The sequence below is a fragment of the Danio aesculapii genome, chromosome 7 (assembly GCF_903798145.1).
Source record: "Danio aesculapii chromosome 7, fDanAes4.1, whole genome shotgun sequence".
NCBI classification, from domain to species: Eukaryota; Metazoa; Chordata; class Actinopteri; order Cypriniformes; family Danionidae; genus Danio; species Danio aesculapii.
Genome location: NC_079441.1, coordinates 58,277,483 through 58,296,269, shown reverse-complemented (window position 1 = coordinate 58,296,269; position 18,787 = coordinate 58,277,483). Strand labels below are relative to the sequence as shown.

General features: G+C 32.5%; 1 protein-coding gene across 1 annotated transcript in view; it reads right to left on the bottom strand.

Annotated features, from left to right (window-relative positions):
- Positions 1-9,147, bottom strand: part of zgc:194930 (uncharacterized protein LOC557813 homolog) — a 39,367-nt gene extending 30,220 nt beyond the window's left edge. Inside the window, exon 1 of the mRNA XM_056462964.1 lies at positions 8,916-9,147. The gene's annotated coding sequence lies outside the window, so the exon portion shown is untranslated. The remainder of the gene's footprint in view (positions 1-8,915) is intronic.
- Between the last annotated feature and the right edge of the window lie 9,640 nt (positions 9,148-18,787).

Genomic DNA, 18,787 nt, shown 5'->3' with positions numbered 1-18,787 from the left:
ATAAATAGCCCTCACTATAGATTAGGTCACAAAATTGCACGAAGTTGAGTTAATAAAGCATGTATTAACATATTAGTTAACTATTAGTAAATGTCTGAATAATAAGATATATAAATGTTGATTTTAATAGTTTATTAATCATTTACTAACTCATTCTGAATAATCCTAAAAACCCTCAACTACTCTTAAATACAAATGGTTTGTAAATAATGCAATACTTAATTTAGTAATGAAAAATAAATCATTAACAAAGTATGAAAATACAATTATTAAGCACAGTATATAGGTGCTTATAAGTCAAGAATACAGCATTTGTAGCTGCAGTTATAAACTGCTTACTAACGTTTATTAATGTAGAGTTAATGCTTAACAAATAATGAATTCACTGGATGCTAATGCTTAGTAAATGATTCATACTGTGTAGTTATTATAAAGTGTTACCTGTTATTATTATTATTAGCAGAATTATTTATTATATGCATATTTATATTTGTTTAATAAAAACAAGTTTAGATTTGTCCACCTGTGGGGTTTTGGAGACGTCTGCCAAAGAACGTTATCCAAAGAACATACGTGGCTTTGGATATAACTCAGTTTTTTTAACCACACTTCATCATTATTGTTTGTTTATTCATTTTCTGGATATTAGAACTGAATTTAGACATAGTTTTGAAACAAATCTTTGCGCTTAACAAACAAATATATAACAAACAAATATATATATATATATATATATATATATATATATATATATATATATATATATATATATATATATATATATATATATATATATATATATATATATATATATATATATATATATATAGATAGATAGATATAGATATAGATATTTACTGATTTTAGTGCTTTACCAGGTCAGAAATGTGTATAATGACATGAGAATGACGGAGGTTTGACAACATTGAGGTGGTTTTTGAGAATATGTCTTATGGCCTTTAATTAAAAAGTCTTAAAAAATTTAAATTGAAAATTAATGGCATGATTTAACATACAAAATTTGCTGCAGGTTTACTGTGAGGATTAAGTTTAGGGGTAGGGGCATTTAATAGGAGTTTTTTACAGTATAAAATGCATTACACCTATGAAGAGAAAACCTAGGGTATAACTTATGGTGGAAAGTTACATCATATTCATGAAGGTGTGGTTTTGACAAGTGGTTTCGCATCTCTCTTTCACAGCATGCGTTGGGCTCCTCTTCATTTTTATGTATGCCATATGGAAACATCCAGATGGCATGAAACTAACAAGGGTCATTAACAATCTAAGAAACATGAAAAATCCATCACAAAGCTGCTGGAGACATTCGAGTGTAATTTTAGTTAACATTCCACAGTCTGAATCTTTATTTATCTTAGATCTAAACAAATGTCACAAGCGTATCTCAGTTCACCCAACATCCAACAAGCGTATCTCAACATACAACAAGCGTATCTCAGATCCACCCAACATCCGTGTACAATATAAATGCTTTAAAAGCTCTTTTAAATACGTTTTGAAATTCAGCCAAATATGGGCGTGTTGCCCTGGACACTGTTGCCATGGCCTTACCAGAAGACCAGTGAGTACAGAATCAGCTCTCTTGAGAATGCCCATATCATCACTTAATACTGTGCTAAATATACAAAACAAGGATCCACCTTACATCCTGTGTGAGGCATCTCCAAACACACAGTCCCTGCCAGCTATTATTAAGCTGTTTCAGTTTATGATGAAGGTTTTATGCATCTGTTAAAAACTGTGAGTCACACTGACAAAAGAAAGGCATTCTTTGTGGTGTTTTTAGTTGCTTGAAGGGCTAAAATTTCAATGTTGTGTACTGAGACGCTTCCTTGAACACAAATGCCTGTTGTGTGATAGATACATATCTGATAAAATATATAATTATGATAATCTGAGTAACGTCTACCTCATCTGACCCTGTTAAAAAAGTTTGCTGTTGTAAGCAAGTGTTGACTGATGTATGATAAATAATATTAAAAGCAGTTAACTTATACATGAAATATTTCTACAGTGAGAGAAGCCTTTTCTAAAATTTCTTTTAAGATTAAAAATAAAAATATTTAGAAAATATTCTTTTAAAAATAAAAATGTATGAACATTTATATGCATTTATAAATGTATTATATCATCCTTGTGTCAAATTACAAAAACAAATTGCTGCTTATGTGAGGTGTTTCTAATGCAGCGTCTATGGGTCTGAGGGTTAATTTGACGTTATTCTCTCATCTCTGGCTGCCGTTATCAGTCTCACACTATTTTTTTCTCTTTTCTGAAAGTCTTGATAACACCATCGTGGAGTTTTATCATTTCAGCAAATGGGGTTGTAAGAAAAAACTATTTGTTGTACTTTCGCATTTACCGCGCTTTAAGTTACCAACCAGCACATCTTCCATTACTGAGAAACCTGTAAATGTGAAAAGGGTCTATTGAGGTTATGGTTTGGGAGTAGTAAAAATGCATTTTTTTACTTCAAATAATTTAATAATTTATTGGTAAATTACTGTTATTTTTTGTTTAACAAGTCATTTTACAAAAAAATTTAAACAAACAACATTTTGTTGATCTGATATTGAATGTTTATTGTCCATCAAATCAATAGATGGTTATATTTGAAACACTATTTATATACTGATTAAGTGAAGACTAGAGTAGTGGTTGCAGAAAATTAAGTTGTCATTATGTGAATGAAACATTATAAAACGGTAAAGCCAATTGCAATAATATTGCTATTTTATTGTAATAAAGTTTCACAATAATACTGATTTATTAGAAATTTATGTAGTTTAATATAGTATTTTCTATATGTATCGTTTATATCAGAGATGTCCCAACTACGGCCCGCAGGCCAGAGTTGGCCCACAGTAACCTTTGATTTGCCCACAATCCCATCTGAGAAGAGAGGGATAATGATGGCGATAGTTTAGAGCAGGGGTCTCAAACTGCAGGCCCGTGGGCCATTTGCGCGCCCGTCCTCCTCCCTATGGCCCGCAACTGACATCAAAAATATATGAGATTCAGTCCCGAAAACATATTTTTGAATCACTATCATTGTTGTGCAGTCGCATAAAGCCACTTGTGCTTTTGACCTGCCTCCTACTGGACATTTAAAATACTGTAATATGTTTGGGTTACTTTTGGTTTCTCTAAGCGTGCGGTCGAAAGTAACGCACATGCAGATTATTTCTGGGGCAGATTTAAACGTTGAAATATATGTCCGGAAGTGCTCTATTTTTACTAAAGCTCTATTTTTGAAAATATTGAAGAGTCATTTGATTATAATTAGTTTTATACCACCTTTATTGTGTTGTAAATACACATTTCCATGGTTTGCACGTTATGATGGTGGTGTAAATATCATAATTTTGCTAATATTAGATTCAAATGGTCTCATCTCAGATATTCCACATATTCATATTAAAATTTATATTAAAAATGTGCATTAGTAAAATTTGACTACATATTTTCCCTTCTTTGTAATAGTTTTACAAAAAAAAAGAAAGATATTGAGAACAATTGCCAGTAAAGCCACTGAAGTTACTCAATCCGCTTTCTGCTTGCTTACGCTATCTGTTAAACTTTTGGTTAAGCAACAATTGATTGGACATAATAATAATAATAATAATAATAATAATAATAATAATAATAATAATAATAATAATAATAATAATAATAATAATAACTATTATTAAATTGTAAATTTTTCATAGCATATTAAAGGGGTGGTCCACTGCGGTATCATATTTTAAACTTTAGTTGATGTGTAATGTAGCTGTGTAAACATAAACAGCATCTCTGAATGTAAGATGATCAAAGTTCAATGAAAATGGAGACCTTGGTTTTTACAGAGTTGGCTTAGCAAGGCTAAGAAAAAATACACAAACTACAAAAAAAAAAAAAAAATTCCGGGTCTGTGAGATCACAAACGTACTTTTACCGCACACATACTGCGCAGCTAAGGGGCGTGGCCAGAGGCGCTGTAATGTTACAGCAGAGGGAGCTGAAACGCCATCCAAACACTTCTATTTCCACAGAGCTTCTTCTGTTTCTGTATTTTGGCTTCCAAATGACACGACACAAAGACAGAAGTGCTTACAGTTCAATATTAATTATGTTTCAGAAAATTATAAAATACATAGCAAGCATGATTTGACAAAACACAGCTTCCAGAATCTCTCCCAGTTCAGTGCTGGATTCGGTTAAAATCTCCTCAAAGAAGGACCAGCTCCAACAAGCAGAAGCTGTAGCCTGTGAGTTTTTATTTGTTAAAATTGATCATGACATGTACAGTGTCTAGCCTTAACGGTATGTTGTAGCAAAGACGTAAACAACGGGAAATGCTGTTTGGCACCGCTAATGATTTAGCTACAAATTCATATTTATCAGTCAAACTGCTGTAAACACACACATACACACTTCACCCGTGTGTGTGTCTCTCTATATATAGGCAGCTTTTTATGCGTTCTACATCTCAGACAATGAACTCATGATTCATATTACTTACACATGCATATTCCGAATATATGTGAAAGACGTCGTGTAAGCCGTTGAGTTAAAAAAATAGAGGAGAGCTCGCCTAACTCGTGTAGCAGCAGAAAAATAAATCAAAGCTCACACAGGTCACATCCCACATCTTGTGCCTTATTCTTCTGTCAACAGTGTCACTGTTTATTACAGAACAATAACTTAATCCGAGCATTAGGAAAAATAAAAATAAACATTGGTCTCGCGCAAATGCGCTTCTCGTGTTACATGTGTCTATAGACTATTCACACACACATACACACACAACGGCGATCTCTCTTAAGGGAGCTGTACCCCATTTTCACTCATTATAGACACAGGTCAGATTTTATTTTAGAGAGCGGGTATGAGGTTGACTGACTGTTTACACAAAAAGCGTGTGATTGTACAGGTGTGACGTGGACCCGATCCGCGAAACGCAGCCCATTATGACAAATGACCAATCAGAGTCACTTGAGGGTGGGCCTTTCAGAGGAACTAGGAAATATGACAGTCGTTTTCATGTTAGCTGAGTAGCTGTATATAATCAAAGTGAGATTTATGAAAAATAATGTGATTTCCTTCAAGTGAAACATGAGCACACATTGCTTTGCATCCTATAAAAACAACCAAGCCTTAAAATTACATTCTGGACCACCCCTTTAAAACTACCTCTTCAATATGCACAATAAGAAACAAAAAGAAGGTGCTTTGGCTGCATATACTCGTTGTGCTTGAATGTTAAAGCAGCCGCCCTATGAATTGTCGGTCACTGATGGCCCCCCCCACCGATTTGAGTTTGAGACCCCTTGTTTAGAAACTGTAATTTCCAATTTCTTTGTTTTCTTTTTTTTTTTTTATTGCTAAGTTCTAAAAAGCAAACTGATATGAAATGTTTTAATTAAATGTCCTAAATGAATCTGATTTTTTTTAAATGTACATACTGTCACCCGACAAATAGAAAACAATGCAGAGACATAGGTGAACAAAAGAAGGCAAAGGCAGATTCTGCTTGAATGGTTTATTCAGCATTGAATAAACTTCACTGTGTAATAAATTGTTTAAGTTTTTATTGTATATAATTTATTTTAAAAAGTTATTATATATATATATATATATATATATATATATATATATATATATATATATATATATATATATATATATATATTAGCTAATACCATTTAAAATAATGTTTTCTATTTAATTTTAAATATTAGGAAATAAATTAGGAAATTTCCTATGACAACTTTAACTTTTAGCCTACGGCTCTCAATGATTGGTTTCTGGCCTTTCATACGTAAAAGTTTAGGCACCCCTGGTTTATATAGTCTTGCAATTAATTATAATTAGTATTTGAATGGGTGTAGCATTTATATATTGTAGATATATAAGGAAAAATCAAACTATACTCCTGATAAAAAGTTGCAAGAGGTGTTCTTTTCCAAACATAAAGTCACAATAATAGTATTAAAAGCAAGACATATAGTGACATCAACAAAACTCATTGTATGCAGTTTTTCCAGCTATTTAGATCTTGACTGCAGTGCCTAAAAGAACTGACGCAAAAGGAACAGCTGTAATTCTCAGAGCGTCCCATGACAGTCAGCAAGGTGTTCAGAAACAGACGTTTGCTCCACAGCAACAAAGCCTCCACAACATCTTTGAATGCTGCAAATTAAGTATTTGTAGCATTAGCGATCACGATATCATATCTATGGTCATAAGACAGAAGATGTATTAACAAACAGGCCTTCGGTGGTTAGTGTAGTGAACTACATAAAAAAAAAATTATCACCGCTAAATGTGCTGCTCTTCAAAGCGAGTCATGCTTACAAAGTGGGAAATGGCTAAAGGGAAAAGAGATGGGGAGATTAAAACTGTGAATATTGAACTACGGATAAAGGTGCTGCTTTGTGTTACAAAACGTCATGCTCGGATGTACAAAACAGGCTAGTCTGTGTGCACACCAGTAGTGTAAATGTCAAGGTAAAATCCTGGAGCTTGACAGAGCACAAGACCCAGTGGGCCTTTGTAGGCCACCTCAGACCACACCTTACTCAGCACAGAGGACCTTGCTGAAAAGTAAACAGAGTCTGACTGTAAACACCTAGACAAACTGCATAAACCTGCTCAGCCCCCCTCAAAGCTACTGTAAACATTAACACAAGTCTACTGAGCCTAAAGAGAATGGCTACGTGGAAAAGGCTAAACTATACTGTACAATGTGAGAGGGATATTTTTAAAATGACCACAGTTACTTATGAGCTTTTACTTTTAGTGTGAAGTGTTTAATACACTACTGTCCAAATGAATTTCATGATCTTAATGCGAGTTTAACTGTCTTTTTTTTTTGGAAAATATAATAAATAATTTAAATTAATGAATAATAATATATATTATTATATATATCATTATTATTATGTCATCATAATTTTATTACAGTAGACATTGTTAGGTGATTTTTTTAAAATAGATCCAATCAAAATATAACATTTCATAAAGCAGCTATCAGGAAAGCAGCATCAGAAAACATTAGATGAATGGAAGTCATACATGTTTTTTATTTATTTCTACAATCCCTTAACTGTCAAAGGGCAGAACATCTACACCTTTTACAAACTACACACCTTGTTTTACAGGGTAAAAGTCAGTTCGCAGTAGAATTAATAGCTTCAACCACATTTAAAATTATACAAATAACCACTAAACTGCAGCTTTCCTAAATCACACGTTACAACTTGCATATATACTGTACCAAAACAAGGCAAAGTCCCAGAAAGAGAGTTGCAAGGAATTACTTAAAACTGACTGCTGTTTTTATTTTCCTAATGTTGGCTCAAAAGCAAAAGATAGCAATGGTTTAAGATATACAGTTGAAGTCTGAATTATTACCTCCCCTTTGAATTTTTTTTCTTTTTTAAATATCTCCCAAATGATGCTTAACAGAGCAAGGAAGTTTTCACAGTATGTCTAATAATATTTTTTTTTTCCTCTGGAGAAAGTCTTATTAACCATTTAAAACCATTTAAAGGTCAAAATTATTTGCCCCTTTAAGCTATATATTTTTTGATAGTGTACAGAACAAACCATCATTATACAATAACTTGCCTAATTACCCTAACCTCTCCAGTTAACTTGATTAACCTAGTTTAGCCTTTAAATGTCACCTTAAGCTGTATACAAGTGTCTTGAAAAATATCTAGTCAAATATTATTTACTGTCATCATGGCAGAGATAAAATATATCAGTTATTAGAAATGAGTTATTAAAACTATTATGTTTAAAAATGTGTTGAAAAAAAAATCCTCTCTCCATTAAACAGAAATTGGGGAAAATAAACAGGGGGGATAATAATTCAGGGGGGCTGATAATTCTAACTTCAACTGTATATATATACAAAAAAAGAATACATATAACAACATACATACATTTTCTTCACAAATAAATGTTATGAGCAATTCCAGCATTATGGATGAGACTATTAAAAACTCAACACATAAGTTCACATAGAAAGTATGTGTTGACATTATATTGAAACATCTGTTTATTTTTTCCAAAACTACTAACCACAGAGCTATAAGATCAGAAAAATATCAATCTGTACACATTTTTTATATTTTTAAATGAGGAAAATAAACATTCGTTCTGGATGTTACCATGAAAGTTACAGAGTTTACAGTATACAACATACTTTGTAGAATTTCTGTTCATTAAACTATAGAACAAAAATCGCATATTTTATTTGACATTTATGAGGGAAATGCTTGGGTATTGATGTGACATCTCGCTGTTATGGATGTGACATGTAAAATTGCCACTTGTGTGACTGCTAAATTAAATATAATAGTTTGAAAACAACTATTACAAAAAAAAAAATGTATAAACGGCTTCTATATTTTTTTTCATGGCAAGGTTGACATTTGCATGGAATTGCTCTTAAACAATTTTAGAATACAACAAACAAATTGGTGTACAAAAACATAATGTTTTTATCTTTGAAGCTTTTACATCATTAGTCAGTATTCATTGCAACTAATAAAAAGCTCAACACGACTTCCATCATGGTTTTGACACGGTGAATGGACACTTTATTTTTCGGCTAAACTAGCTATCAATAGACAAGTAAAACTTGCTTTCTTCTGTACAAGTACAATCTATAAACAAGAAACTTAAACAACAAGTAGGCTAATAATAAACACCTGCTAATCAACTCGATGCACACTGTATCGCTCATATTTCCGAACAATAATAATACTGCACATATTTACCGATATTAAAGTTCACTTTGTTTATTGTTTATCATTTAAAGATGTTCAATATGGAACTAAACTGAACCCTGCACAACAGGTGAGGAAAAACTTTGGCTCTTATATGATGTAAACCTTTACCTGTTCCACTGATGATGAAGGTGTGGCTGTCGTTTGCCAGATGGGCTACAATTTCACGAATAACTCCGGCGTTCATTTATTTTCCCCAGTTCGTGTATCCTAAATAAATTAAATTAAAACCGAAGCGATCTTAAGAAATCGAAGCGTCCCAAAAACTTCTCCCATGACCAGAAGACGTCGCGCGCACATCGCAGCCGCTTCCTCCTCCTTCCTTACGTGTATTTTCCCCTGGTGTTTTTGCTTCCGAGTAAACCAAGGTCCCCCGTGACTCCGCTCCTCCACACGTCCATTTGAATTTCAGATGGCAGTCCTGGGAAGGGCCTGAGCTCGGCACGTTAATGACAAACCATGTGACGACGGATCAGGAAAACTGGGAAACACACTTTAAATCTTTGGCACGCAGGAAAATAATTACAGCAGCAGCACAAATGACCGTCATGCAGCCTAGGCAGGTAGCAGGTGCATTCAAGTGGATCTGGACAAAACAGAAAAAAAGAAGATAGACTTCTTTGTACTCTGTTAGTGGTATTAAATCATTTCATAAAAAAGTGAACTTAAGCTTTTAAGTTTACAGTAGGATTTAAGGGTTAATATCAGTGTGACCTACTAAAAGTTACTTTAAATGTTACATAGTGTAAATATTACTGGCTTTACCTTATCATTCCTTCCCTTATTGGTTACTTATGCTCACAGTGTTTGCTTAATATTAATCAGTAGTCAGGACGTGTGTAGAGAGTGTGCGTTGCATTGAGGTAAGCAAAAACTGATCATTCTCACAGTTGAATGCCAGCTGAGGGTTACAAGTTATAACTTTGTGTGGCTGACTGTAAAGTGAAGTTTAATGTATTGTAAATTAATTCATTTCTCAGTATGTAGCCTATAGGTATAGAGTAAAACATGCATGGGTCTGTTTGGTATTATACTGTATTTGTGAAGGTTAAACATTTGAAAGTGTTCTCACGGACACAGGTGAACAATGAATATGGCAAAGCTGATTTACAGTATGATGGTGTTCAACTTATTGATATTTTAGGAGACAAAAAATAGTGCAGGGGCGTAAATATAACAACAAAAGCCCAAAAAAAAAAGTGTATATGTATATGTTTTTTTCTTTCTTTTCTTGCTGTGTTAAAGGAGTTAAAGTTAAAAGTCCTTAATCATTTACTCACCCTCATTGTTATTCTAATGCTGCCTTCACTTGCTATTACTGTACTTTCCCCTCGAGGCAAATCGAGAATACAAGCATATTGTGTTCAAATTTAATTTCGTGTTTGTCGACGACACCAGGTTTATTTTTGGCCATTTTGGAGTAAAAGTCTTAAAACCAAGAAATAATATTTACTTATGAATAGAATGTTTTGTAAAATTTGTTGACAACCTTATACATTCACCTTGTTATATTCATTAATTTATTTTCTTTTTAGGTTGCCACAACGGAATGAATCGCCAACTTTTCCAGCATATGTTTTACGAAACATCCATACTGTGCACACTTATTCATACACACACACTCATACACTTTGGTCAATTTTAGCATACCCAATTCACCTGTACAACATGTCTTTGGACTTGTGGGGGAAACCCCACAATTCACCTATCAATTGTTTTATTTACTGTTGAAGGTGAAATATCTTTTTATTTTTATTTTTGATGAGCATAGTTTTTAAACATTTAAACAATTTTCTAACGTATTTATTGGCAAACTGGTGGTCCTTTGCCCATCTTTGCTCCTAAAGAACTAGACCTTTCTTTTGATACTGCTTTTGTACCAAATCATACAGTATTTGCAATCACCTTTTAACATCACCTGTTACAAATCACATCAGTATTTAACTAATTTAAATGTGTATTCATAAAAAATCACAAGGAACACATTAAATAATGTTTGTTGTATTGTCTGCAATGAAATACAAGACAAAGTAAATTTAGACATTACTATTTTCTTTTTTATTTGCATTTTCCACACTGTCCCAACTTTTTCTGATTTGGGGTTGTAGTTTTATACCTGACACAGAGTCAAACCTATTGTGATCTATTAATTTGTACACACACCAACCCTAAACCTACACCTTACAGTAATGCAAAAAAAAGTAATTACTTTTGTACGATGTGACAAAACTTAATATAATAATATATTGATGTCTTTATCCCATCTACCCTCAAAATATCCCACATCTAGGTTTGCCAGCTTTGTTACAAGGAAATAATTCATAATGACAAAGCTTATTTTAAATTAATAATTGAATGACAATTCCCGGGAACATATTTTGTGATGCAGGAGCCTTAATTTTTTATTGCAGATTCCAACTGATGATTTTTAAAACAAATTGGCAGATTCTAATACTGAAGATTTTTAAGGTATGAAAAAACATAATTATCTGAATTTTTTTGCATAGCAACCACTGCACGTTTATCTAAACAAAGGTGCTGCATGCATTAACATAGTCATCAATAAAGGAGACAAGGAAGGTCCTATCTGCTTGTTAAGTGGTGACGTATGGAAGACTGTTTCCGGGTCCAAGCCGCTACTCATTTGAATTAAGAAAATATTTGTTTATGACCACTTTTTAGTCACACATTAAAGTGAATATTTATATAAAATCATGGTGTACACGACCGTCTCTAGATTTTCTGCATCACAGACACCAATATTTTAACAGTTTATCACTTTCTGGTGATTTGAAAGTGTTCTCACGGACACAGGTAAACAATGAATATGGCAAAGCTGATTTACAGTATGATGGTGTTCAACTTATTGATATTTTAGGAGACAAAAATAGTGCAGGGGCGTAAATATAACAACAAAAGCCCAGGTTTATTTTTGGCCATTTTGGAGTAAAAGTCTTAAAACCAAGAAATAATATTTAATTATGAATAGAATGTTTTGTAAAATTTGTTGACAACCTTATACATTCACCTTGTTATATTCATTTATTCATTTTCTTTTTAGGTTAGTCCCTTTTATTAATCTGGGGTCGCCACAAAGGAATGAATCGCCAACTTTTCCAGCATGTTTTATGAAACATCCATACTGTGCACACTCATTCATACACACACACTCGTACACTTTGGTAAATTTTAGCATACCCAATTCACCTGCACCACATGTCTTTGGACTTGTGGGGGAAACTCCACAATTCACCTATCAATTGTTTTATTTACTGTTGAAGGTGAAATATCTTTTTTTTTTTTTTATCTTTGATGAGCATAGTTTTTAAACATTTAAATAATTTTCTAACGTATTTATTGGCAAACTGGTGATCCTTTGCCCATCTTTGCTCCTTAAAAACTAGACCTTTCTTTTGATACTGCTTTTGTACCAAATCATACAGTATTTACAATCACCTTTTAACATCACCTGTTACAAATCACATCAGTATTTAACTAATTTAACTAATTTTTTAAATGTGTATTCATAAAAAATCACAAGGAACACATTAAATAATGTTTGTTGTATTGTCTGCAATGAAATACAAGACAAAGTAAATTTAGACATTACTATTTTCTTTTTTATTTGCATTTTCCACACTGTCCCAACTTTTTCTGATTTGGGGTTGTAGTTTTATACCTGACACAGAGTCAAACCTATTGTGATCTATTAATTTGTACACACACCAACCCTAAACCTACACCTTACAGTAATGCAAAAAAAAAGTAATTACTTTTGTACGGTGTGACAAAACTTAATATAATAATATATTGATGTCTTTATCCCATCTACCCTCAAAATATCCCACATCTAGGTTTGCCAGCTTTGTTACAAGGAAATAATTTATAATGACAAAGCTTATTTTAAATTAATAATTGAATGACAATTCCCGGGAACATATTTTGTGATACAGGAGCCTTGATTTTTTATTGCAGATTCCAACTGATGATTTTTAAAACAAATTGGCAGATTCTAATACTGATAAGGTATGAAAAAACATAATTATCTGAATTTTTTGCATAGCAACCACTGCACGTTTATCTAAACAAAGGTGCTGCATGCATTAACATAGTCATCAATAAAGGAGACAGGGAAGGTCCTATCTGCTTGTTAAGTGGTGACGTATGGAAGACTGTTTCCGGGTCCAAGCCACTACTCATTTGAATTAAGAAAATATTTGTTTATGACCACTTTTAAGTCACACATTAAAGTGAATATTTATATCATGGTGTACACGACCGTCTCTAGATTTTCTACATCACACAGACACCAATATTTTAACAGTTTATCACTTTCTGGTGATATATATATATATATATATATATATATATATATATATATATATATATATATATATATATATATATATATATAGTTGGAATCAGAATTATTAGCCCCCCTTAGAATTTTTTTTTCTTTTTCAAATATTTCCCAAATGATGTTTAACAGAGCAAAGAAATTTTCACAGTATGTCTGATAATATTTTTTCTTCTGGAGAAAGTCTTATTTGTTTTATTTCAGCTAGGATAAAAGCAGGTTTTAATTTTTTAAAAACATTTTAAGGTCAAAATTATTAGCCCCTTTAAGCTAATTTTTTTTCCGATAGTCTAGAGAACAAACCATCATTATACAACAACTTGCCTAATTACCCTAACCTGCATAGTTAACCTAATTAACCTAGTTAAGTCTTTAAATGTCACTTTAAGCTATAAAAAATGTATAGAAGTGTCTTGAAAAATATCTAGTGAAATATTATTTACTGTCATCATGGCAAAGATAAAATAAATCAGTTGTAACAAATCAGTTATTTAAACTATTATGTTTAGAAATGTGTTGAAAAAAAAATCTTCTCTCCGTTAAACAGAAATTGGGGAAAAAAAATAAACAGGGGGGCTAATAATTCTGACTTCAACTGTATATATATATATATATATATATATATATATATATATATATATATATATATATATATATATATATATATATATATATATATATATATATATATATATATTGCGATCATGATTTTTGAAATATTACTTTGTAAATAGTATTATTACAATTTGCTGAGTCTCCCCATACAGTTTAATAGAGCGCTTGGACCCAGAAGCCACTTTGCGTGACATTACACTTAACAAGCAGATAGGGACAAATCATATGGGCTCAATTTACAGCCTTATTTGACCCCCACATCATAATTCCCTCCCACTTTGAAGACTCTGGTGTGCAGCGATAAGTACAGTACTTGAGATCACTACAATCATGTGTGTTTGATTAGTCATTAGTGTTGAAGCCAAACATTGCTGAACTGTGGCCTTCTTGTTCCGAAGCTATATGACCAGCCCAAACCTAGAGAAAACCTATTTATTTTGGGCAATCAAATATAGAAATTTAGATTTACTTAAGAGATTGATTTAATCCAAGTCATTTAATAAACACAAACACTTAGACCTTTATTTTGATGTAAACATTGATTTGTGAACATCAACAGAAGCTTAGTCATACTGCTTGGCTTGCAAGATCAAACCCTAATGGCAGGGGCGGATTTAACCAATAAAGCGAGGTAAGCAGTCGCTTAGGGCACCGGGGAATAAGGGGGCCCCGACCAATACCAGGAAGTCTATATTAATTAATATATATTAAGACCTTTTATAAATTTTCTATCATATGTTGTAAAATCTGTCTAATACCATTAGGATTTTAATGTCATTCCTTCTTTTCAACCTTCTCTTTCAAACACCTGTCAGATGATAAGCACTGTGAGCTTGCTAAGAAAGGGCCTGCTCAAATAAAATGTAACTTCCCAGTTAACAGTGACAGTCGCCGATTCACAAAATGCAATTATTCAGTTCATAAAAATGGTGAAAGATGAAAGACTAAAAAGATATGAAAGGTTAGTGTGATTGATTTTGGAATTAAATTTGATTTAATTTTACATTAAGATGATACAGCAGTTTCAAGTCACAGAAATTGATACACAAATATTAAAATCTAATCACAAATATGGCTAATAAACTACTGTTAGTTTGTGAACTTGATTTTTTTATTTGTGAATTTAATGCATTTAATTTTACATTAAGAAAATAAAGGTTCCACTTTAAATTTATTTTAAACATGCAGTTTATTTACAAAACAGCAGCAAAAACTAATCTACAGAGAAAGAGAATGATTTGAGCTTTAATGTTATAGGGCCCCTTACCTGGAACTGCTGAGGCCCCCAAAATCACTAAGTCCGCCCCTGCCCATTGGTTACCGGAAGCTGAAATGTGATGGGTGTGACATGCCACAACAAATTTAATTGGTTCTTGATTGAGCTTATGTGACCCAATTTGATGCTGTTGATATAATTCACTAATCAGTGTTTATAAGTGAATGAAAGCAAACATTAAATATGCTCATCTTATAGAATGATTGTCTCACTTCCTGATGTATTAAACTACCTGAGTCATATTATTTTTAATCTCTTTATTAACATTTTGAATTTTCTAATTGGAGGAACATCTTCCATATTTGATAAAAATATCTGAATTTGTGTTAAAATAAAAATCTCATGAGTTTGGAACAACCATGAGGGTGAGTAAATTATGTTTCATCAGAACATCAAAACACATTTTTCAGTCAGAATTATTATCCCCCCTTTGAATTTTTTATTTTCTTTTTTAAATATTTCCCAAATTATGTTTAACAAAGCAAGGAAATTTTCACAGTATGTCTGATACTTTTTTCTTCTGGAGAAAGTCTTGTTTGTTTTATTTCGGCTAGAACCAAAGCAGTTTTTATTTTTTTATGAACCATTTTAAGGTCAAAATTATTAGTCCCTTGAAGCACATTTTTTTTTCGATAGTCTACAGAACAAACCGTCATTATACAATAACTTCTTATACTAACCTGCCTAGTTAACCTAATTAACCTAGTTAAGCCTTTAAATGTCACTTTAAGCTGTCATCATGGCAAAGATAAAATAAATCAGTTATTAGAAATGAGTAATCAAAACTATTATGTTTAGAAATGTGTTGAAAAAAATGTTTTTTCTCTATCTATCTATCTGTCTATCTAATAAATTCAAATGACCTCACAAACGCAAGTGTAATCCAACACACCTAATTTGCATCCATTATTTGTCAGCTCTGTCAGCAGCCTGCAGCATTATCAAATCTTGTTTAACACATGTTGGCTTGTTGTTTGCTGTAAATACTATTATATACAATTTTCCTTCCTTTTTGACAGATAAATTAAGTGCATTTCAAATAAATACTACTAATTAAAATATACTTAAAATATAGTAATTGGTTATAATCAAACCATTATTTATTATAATAGTAAAGACTCATCTTGAGGACAAAATTGGCATATTAGATTAATTTATAAATGATCATGTAACAATGAAGTGTGACTACCGAAAATTCTGCTTTGCCACGATATGAATTAAGGACATTATAAAATATATTTTGACATTATATAATATGTTTTGAATGAAATAAATGCAGCCTTGGTAGAGTCTAATAGACACACACAATCTCACTGCAAACTTTTAAAGTTTATCAGTTCTATTTTATTGATCTATTTTTAATTCACAGCCACTTATCTTGTACACACATAATCGTGCAAAAGAATTTAACTGCAGTAAATTTCCACTCCTACTTAGAATACTCACACCAGGAAATAATAGCAGAAACTGGAAGATGATCAGAATAAGCATGCTATTTTTAGTAGTGCAAATATTGACTTTTTGATGACAATTGTGCAGTTACAGCACAGCGAGTTCCTAGAGGGAGATGACTAAGAGCATTTGTGCCGTGATGAGTTGATGTTAAAAAAAGTGGAATGCATTTGTTTGTTTGTTTTTTTCTGACACACAATATGCCAGTTCCATAGTCATCACAACAGGGGACTGATGTCACTGAGGGTTCAGTTTCCATAGAGACCACACACCGGCGTTCCTGCCCTTAGATACTATTTGTTTATGTGTTGATGCCTGCACTGATGTACACGTGTGCAAGAGAATTGGGGTGTGTGCAAGCAGTAATTGAAATATTGATATGGTATAGCACTTACCCACTGTTTGACACACTGTAACACACATTTGAGCACTGCACAGGGGAGTGAAGCTATTATCAGCCAAATCATTCAATGTTTCCGTTTCAGACTGGGTCATGTAGGGAATATTTTTAACAAAGCTTTCCTCATGTAAACTACAGTTTATGTCTCTTGAGGGTTTAGTGTTATAAAGTGAGTAAAAAGAAAGATGTGTATCAGCTAGATTACAAAAAGGTATAACTGTAGCATAATTTATGCACTTCTTAAAAATATTTCTAAAGCACTCTGTCCGCTTGTAATTTCTTTCTTAAAGAAAATTAGTTAGACTTTATTTTTATGGTGTCTCTGTTATAGTGTATGTTACATCCCTGCAGGCACAGGACGTCAACGTTATGGTGACGTTGGATTTTGTTTGGAAATGAAAATCGGGTTGATTTCAATGTCCTGCGTCCAACCTAAAATCAACCTAAAATCAATCAAATATCAACGTCTCATGTTTCACTATGACATTGTGTAGATGTTATCACTATGACATCTATCAGATGTTGGATTTTGGTCACGTTCCAACACAACCTAAAATCAACCAAATATCAATTTGACATCCAATTGACATTGTCCTTAGACGCTGGCTAGACATTGAATTTTGGTCATCTGACATCATGACCTAAATATAACCTAATATTAACGTCTTATGATGTTGTGTGCCTGCTGGGATTTAGTTACTGAATAATAATAATTAACTACATGTACTTACTTTATGGTTAGGGTTAGGGCTAGGGTTGCATGTAATTATGTATAATTAATTTCAATTACTTAAGTAAATACATGCAACATGTTTAAAAAAGAGACCTTAAAATAAAGTGTTACCTTAGACAGGATGTTCCCAAGTATTTCAACCCGCGACCCCTAAAATAACAATGTCAGTGATTTGTGACCCCCAAATTCCTCTGAGGTGGCTATAAATATTAAACGTTATGCTAACAACAATAGCCCTGTATAAACACAAGCATATTGACAATTACATAGCCATTTATATAGAGCATATAGTCATTTATTAATTTGTTCAATTTAATATTAACCTCACTTAAAGAGACTGGTGGGCACAATGTTTTCAGTACAAGCCTATTCTTGGTTAAATTTTGGAGACCACCAATCAGAGATCATCCTCAATGTTCAGTTGTGTCTTACATTTATTTTTAATGTATTTAATTGCCATAAAGGTGTCAGCAAGTTTAACCTGGTGCTGTAAAATCAATCTACTGCAGTTGACGCTATTGCTGTGTTGTTAATCTAGCGTAAACACACAATCCTATGAAAACAAATTAAAAGGATGATGGCTGTTCATTTGCATGTTGTTGCTTTTTTACTATTAAAAACTACTATTTATGTCTTTTGTGGGTTATGGTTAAATTATGGTAATTCTAAAAGTTTAATAAAGCAACCCCCTGTCAGCCACTGTCTTAGGCCCCGTTTACACTAATACGTTTTAGTTTTAAAATGGCATTTTAGAATGAAAACGATCCACATCCACACTGGCGTTTCACCCAGTGTTTCTGAACAACTCTTCGTCCACACTATACCGCTGAAAACGCACATCATGTGACCACACACACACTCTGACATGCGCTGCAACAATGAGAGCTGTGAATGTCGTGTGAATGACTGTTCTTCAAGAATCTACCGCTGGATCTAATCTCACTATATTTGTTATACATAATCTTTAATTCATCTTGTCTATATCTGATGTCATTTTCCCCGACTTCTAAACCTATTACTTGTTCTCAGGTAACGTGTTTTGGCTGAGCACAAAGATAAGTTACTATATTAATTTATGTAACCACATACACTGATTCTGCACATTTGACTGATTGCTTTTATTTATTTCCTAAAATGTATAAACTTATTG